Here is a 6,758-nt window from a genome sequence, read left to right on the forward strand (position 1 = left end):
CATAAGGCACATGGCACAGCGTGAGGTTCTTTGTGTCACTGATGATGTAATGCTGTTTGGGTATTGGCTGGATGGGAATGCAGTCAAAGTCACATGGCACAGTGTGAGGTTCTTTGTGTCACTGATGATTTAATGCTGTTTGGGTATTGGCTGGATGGGAATGTGGTCATAAGGCACATGGCACAGCGTGAGGTTCTTTGTGTCACTGATGATGTAATGCTGTTTGGGTAGTGGTTGGATGGGAATGTGGTCATAAGGCACATGGCACAGTGTGAGGTTCTTTGTGTCACTGATGATGTAATGCTGTTTGGGTAGTGGTTGGATGGGAATGCAGTCATAAGGCACAGTGTGGGGTTCACAGTGTCACTGATGATGTAATGCCATTTGAGCTGGACCTCCCAGAGTAGAGCTGTAGGACCAAAGCTAGTACACTATACCTGCCTGCCTTTAGGTCTTTAGACCTCGTCTTCTCCACACTGGACTTATTTTGCTTTTATGAGCCTGCTTGCTGAGAATCCATACTGTCATAAAGCACGCCAAAGCTCTTTAACTTCAACCCAGTTCTGTAGCAGCGAACATAATGTTTTTCACCTCGGAGAGTAAGTTCGCTACCTGTGATGTCAGTAAGTGCTGATATAATTACACGGACCCTTTAATGAGGAAGAAAAGAAAAGAGAGAAAGCCATACACCAATGAACGCGAGTGTAATTACATACTTTAAACTATTAGCCTTAATAACACAGGGATTTGGGCAGAGCCTTTTCTGCTGAATCCAACAGCCGTTTAGGAAATTAAGCCAGAACAACTGGTTGGAGCAAAAACCAGCACATGCACCTCCCGGAGTTATCCGCTAATAAACCGTCTATTGCAGTGAGTGCAGGCTACCACTAGAGGTCAGTATTTATCTGAGTATTACTCTCAGAGCCCACGGCAGCTGGTGGAGAGCTCCAGCTCTAAGTGTTTCCTTTCATTTGCTTTGCAGGAGACAGCTGAGGGTCGTGCAGGTCCCCACCTGAGCAAGCCGTTCTAAACGGACCATCTGTTCCTGTTAAACCCCACCTCTACGGCCAGAGAAAGACTACTTCTACCACTAAAAAAAGTTCAATAGGGGGAAAAAAATCACTGAAATGTCGGACTGCAGGTGGTGGCAAAAAGAGATTAAGTGTCTGCCAAGAACTACTATTCCAGACCACTGCAGCTCACAGTCCACTCCTGACACCTCGAGGATACTCAAAGGGAGAAGCCAGCGGTGAATAAAGCATGGAGCTTCTGAACAGGTGTTTTCAGAGCAGCTTCCTCACCAGCTCAGAGCCAGGATACTGAGCAATTGCAGCTCAGCAATACAGGATTACATAGTTATTGGTAAGATGATGATGATGATGATGATGAAGACACTGGTGAAGATTAAGTTTTTGGTGATGCTGACAAAGACTGCACTGATGAGGATAAATATGAGGAAGAGCCTGCAGCCCAATGTCGCTTTGGGGGGACAGTGCTACATGGACACCTACACTGCAGGGCTGCCCATCAGCTCAGCGTTTTACTGTTCCAGAGGTGGAGGCCATTCTGCGGCTCCAGTTAAATACAATTTATGTCCGATTTAAACTGAGCAATTACATAAACTGTAATAAAAAATTTAGAAGAGCGTTCACAAAAATAATTACAATTTTGAGCTTGAGCCACATGCACTTAACATAAAATAACTGCCCATGGGTTTTTGAATGGCTGTTGTGCCAGTTACAGGTAGGGAGAGTTCCACTTGTCAAAATATTTAAAATATATAAAAGACCAGTACGGTCTTTGTTGCAAAGTACGATTGTTTCTTCTTCCTCAAATGCAAGACAGGAGACCGGCTGACCAACACAACTGGTCATTTTTAATTCGTAAAATAATAAATTTCGGATGAAAATAAAAGAAGCAAAGAGACTATAATTCTTTTAAAATGCTGGTGTACATCCAGATTATTGACTAGGTGTTAAAAGTCCCTAAAGGTAGAGGCAAGCCCATAAAGTGCAGCTCTGGAGAATGAAAACCCCTGCGTCAGCACAATTCTGCACTGGATGATTGACGGTCACAGTGACAGGAGAGCAGTTGCAAGTTCAGTGTGTTTGACAGAAAGCACACAAGGTGACCTGGAACAAGTTTCCTTACACCTATATCTACAGTAACTTAAATAACTTTTTCAAGCCGTCTAGCGTGGACATGTAACTGACACCTAACAGGTATTTAACTGTAATAGTAGGTTTTTTGGAATGTTTTTTTGTTTTTTTTTTCAATTCCAAAAAAGTCAGCATTCTACAACTCCACTGTTTTCAGTTATCAGCGGCGATTGTGACATCAGCATTAGAATGTTCAGTAAAGAACATCGTAATCACACATACAGTATATGCTGCATGATAATATATCTCTACTTATTCTTTTTTTTCTTCCAGGCCAAATATATTTCAGAACGATGAGGCCCTTCATTTGCATAACTAAGAGTCACAGACAATCACAACACTTATCAGGGCTGAGCTGAGAAGGTAGAGTGAAAGGAGTTTTTTTTTCCAATTTTCTACTTCTTTTCAAACAATATTCCAATGAAAATCTGAAAAAATTATTTTAGACAGTCAGAAAATGCTGATGTCATCTTTACAGGTAACAGATGGTCCTGTAATGAAATTCTCCTAGCGAATAAAAAGTACAAAGCAAAATGTAAATTCAGCTCTGATAGAGTTGACTCACATAAACACCGCTAGTTGATGTAACACTGGCAGAGCTAAGTTAACCCTGTGAGTATGGCTGCATACCCTTAGCGCTGGAGCACTCCCATAAATTATCCGCACTGTGGAGAGCTGAAGAAAGGCTAGAAGAGGAATTTGATTTACATTTTTACATTACAGGAAAGGGAGCCGTTCACATTTTAGTGCGCTAATTAATTTTGCCTTTTGGCATCTGAACTGAGCGGAGGCGAACAGGATCCAATCTGACCTATCCCAGCATGCACTGGGAAAGCATCCCTCATCAGGAAGGAGTGCTGGCAGGCTGCTGCCATGGTTTCGTGGCTGGGGTAAATTACAGAAGAAGAGATGGAAACAGCACAAGCCTTCCAGGACACCAGCATTTTAAACAAAATCCAGCTGCAGGCTTTACACACACACACACACACACACACACGTGTGTGTGTGCTTCAGACATATCCCCGCAGATTGTAAACTGAAACTGGGCTGTGTGCTGCTTACTACTGAATGGAGTAAACATGCACAGAGTATCCTCACAGTCTCTCCAGCACAAGGAGACCAGTCAACGACCCATTCTCCAGTTCCTCCTTCTCATTGTTGCTTAAAATCCTGTGGAAGGAAAGAAAATGTAAAAAAAAAAAACACTGCAAGGGATTTTAAAATGTAAATGTGAAATTCTTGTGAAAGAAAACATGCAGAATAGCGCAGCTTTGATTACGTTGGTACAGAAGAGTGCTCCACAGCAGGCCCCAAATTAGCCCTGCGACAAAAGGGCCTGTCACTCACGCTTTTACCCAAACAACATCGCTGCCTAGCTTCTTTCATAACGCCAAACCCGCTATGCTTTTGTTAAGAAACAGAAAGAGAGCGAAGATATTTTTTGGGTATCACTGAAAAACGACAGTGTTGCTGCAGATACATCCCCCCCCAACCCCCTCCCCGCCATCCCCGCCCCCTCTCCCACAGAAACACCCCCCCCCCCTCCCACTGAGCTGTGATCACAAGAACGTGCCTCAATAGTCCACGTTCAAGTGACCTAACTACATGGCGTGGAGAGCACACCCTAACTAAACACTCAGACTCCAGTGCCTCGTCACCCTGAAGCCATTCCTGGTTCCCCACGACAACCTGGTGCGTCAGTTTGACAAGCTCTCAAGTTGCGCAAAACGCCAATGCAACATTTCTCACGTGACTGTCATGCTTCTGTGGGCCACATTCTTTGACTGGATCCAAATACCGCTGTATGCAGTAAAGTTTCCCTTCAGCGATATAACGTGTTGCACCTGTAACAATGGTTCCATGGTGTAATGGTTAGCACTCTGGACTCTGAATCCAGCGATCCGAGTTCAAATCTCGGTGGAACCTAAACTTTAAGGTACTTGCACAAACAGAGCCTCCAATTTAGCCAACTCACTGCCTGGGGGAAAAAAAAGTTCAATCACTGTAGTTATGACAACAGTCACCTAGACTGGCCAGAAGCATGTCTCAACAGACTCAGTAAATGATAAAGTTCTTGGCCGCTTCGCTGGCCAGGAGAAGTGACTGGGTGGAATAACATGGTTACGTGCCTGGCCAGGAGAAATCATTGGCTGAATTAAATGTCTCCAGTTAACCAAACCTGCATGTCTTTGGACTGTGGGACGCCTTCAGGATCGAAGGAACCAATGGGAAGGCTGATCTTACGGTGGGAAATTGCCAACCAACACCGACTCTCCAAGGAGGTCTGCATCTCATTGGGGGGAAGACGGACGTTTCCAGGGTATAATTATCTAATGGTGAGGAGCAGGACAGCTGAGCTATCCTGTCCAATGATTTTTTTTAAAATGTGAACTTCACAGCTCACAATGCTAAATAACCTCCATTCTTGCACGTGGCAACACTTTTCAAAGAAAAAAAATGAGTAGTCAAAAGGTTTTGACTTTTTTAAAAAACCAGAATCATTTATCATTCCAAATGCATGATGACAATTTCTTAATTAACAAAAAGCATGGTGAAAAGAAGAATTTGCCATTTTTTATTCTCAGAATTATTATAGAAACATTCTCAAGTGTGTAATTCCCAAGATCCTCGGGATTAATCTTCCTCTTATTTGCGATTACTTCAATGTTGTAGTAATGAAAGAGGCAGTCACGCAAGCATAATGCAGCTACAGGAACCTGCGAAGGGAAAAGCTGCTGACCTAATTTAGCCAAAGTAGACGATTCCAATTTTCTTAAATTACCGAGATCTAATTCTTTCAAAATATTTTTTTTTGAAAAGATACTCTTTTTGGTTCCAGTTACCAGTGTAACCAAGTTACCAACAAAAACATCCTTTCAGTTTGTGTATGTTACGATTGTGCACAGTAAGCAGAATCATATAGAGTATCAGAATGAGTATCAGAATATTAGGTAATTCTATGTTTCTTGTGTGAATTGTTTGTGTGTTGATTGGTGTGTGTTGGTTGTTGTTGATGTTTGTATTTACTGCTGACTGTGCAACAAATTGCCCCTCGGGGATGATAAAGATGACCTTACCTTACCTTACCTTACCTTATGTTGCCTTAATTCATCTGTACAGGGCACGTGGCCTTATGTGGCTTTTCAGCCTACATTAGTCCCTGACCCAGTTATTCTGTTCAGGATGTTTTTATCCATTTTCTGCCTCTTTGAAATATTTGCCTGGGACAGAAAATAGAATATTTTTTTAAATGGGTCACAGTCTTTGAAGTAGTGTGATTTAGGACCAGCCAAATACAAAATGATGATAATAATGAAAATAAATGCAAAATGAAAAAAACCCAATAATGGAATATTCAGAGCCATAGTGATTTACACAATTGACAGAAATTTGAATCTTTCCCATAAAATATTGAACCGAAAATCCGATAAGCTTTTGCGTCTGTGATTCTACGAGAGAGAGCGTTAACGGAGACATCACTGCGCACGATCAGTGACGCAGATTATCTGGTGGTTCCTGCCCACAGCCCGCGTGTACTCTGAACACGTCAGCAGAATTAGACGTCTGTAGCGCGTGCTACTCGGTTTTTTCTCTTCTCCGTAGAATAACCTGGATGGTATTCCCCCCGCTAAGACGGTTCACACTAGCAACAGGAGCCGGGTAAATTAAGCCGTGCATCAGAGGTTAAAACAGCTACGGGAAAATGACGGAGGAGGAGGAGGATGATGATGTAGTGGCGGTTTTGCGGACAGATGAAAACAGAGGAGTTGTGGCAGGGCGGGAGCTCAGGCAAGCAACATTCATCAAACGCTCCGGCGACCAGCGCCACCGCCGCCTACGGCCATTTCCGCGCGAAGCCTCCTAACGAAGACAAACCTCACCGCGAGGCCCTGGGGTAAAACAAAGGGCCTTATGCGACTGACCAGCCGTGGAAGAGCTGGCTAAAATAAATATCTCGCCAGCGGCGCGGAATACCGATTTTCCAGGAATGCGGAGCTATCTGCATTTGCAGAGGCACGACGGGCGATTTATTTTGTTTTAGTGAAGTGGCACAATCAATAAGATTAAGTTTGAGTAGATAAAGATAAAACTTAAGCCATCTTTTGGAAAAAAGGTAATTATTCTGAACCGATGGGGTGCCGATACAAAAGCCTTCTGCTTGCAGTGTTATTTGAAGGTTCTACGAGAAAAAAAAACAGTAGTTTCATTTTCAATTGCCGTAGTTGGAGCATGAAATGAACTTGTGGTTTTGTGGAAAAAGGAAATTACTTTGTGAAAAAGAAGAGCGGGAGATTCCTGATTGATTCACCGGGTAAAGGCACACGCTGGCAGGACCTTGGATTACGATGCGTTGCATTACATTAGCCTACCTTGCTTACACTTGTGCTCTCATCCACAGCAACTCTCATATGTGAGAACATAAGTTACCATGAGCAATACCAAAGTGCTGTAATACCACGGAGATGCGGGGAAGCTCAAACATAGCCACTAAGCTGTACGAAGCTGTGCAGAGCCCCCCTTTAGTTCAACCGTACTGCCCTCTTGTGGTGCACTAATGTACTGCAGCCGCTCGTCATATCGGGCCAGATTCAGAACTTC

At 43.3% G+C, this 6,758-nt stretch overlaps 1 non-coding gene across 1 annotated transcript; it reads left to right on the top strand.

Annotated features, from left to right (window-relative positions):
• The first annotated feature begins 4,013 nt into the window (after positions 1–4,013).
• trnaq-cug (transfer RNA glutamine (anticodon CUG)) lies at positions 4,014–4,085 on the top strand. The gene has a single exon. It is a non-coding gene; the product is annotated as a tRNA-Gln (tRNA).
• Positions 4,086–6,758: the final 2,673 nt, after the last annotated feature.

The sequence above is a fragment of the Anguilla rostrata genome, chromosome 5 (genome assembly GCF_018555375.3).
Source record: "Anguilla rostrata isolate EN2019 chromosome 5, ASM1855537v3, whole genome shotgun sequence".
NCBI lineage: Eukaryota > Metazoa > Chordata > Actinopteri > Anguilliformes > Anguillidae > Anguilla > Anguilla rostrata.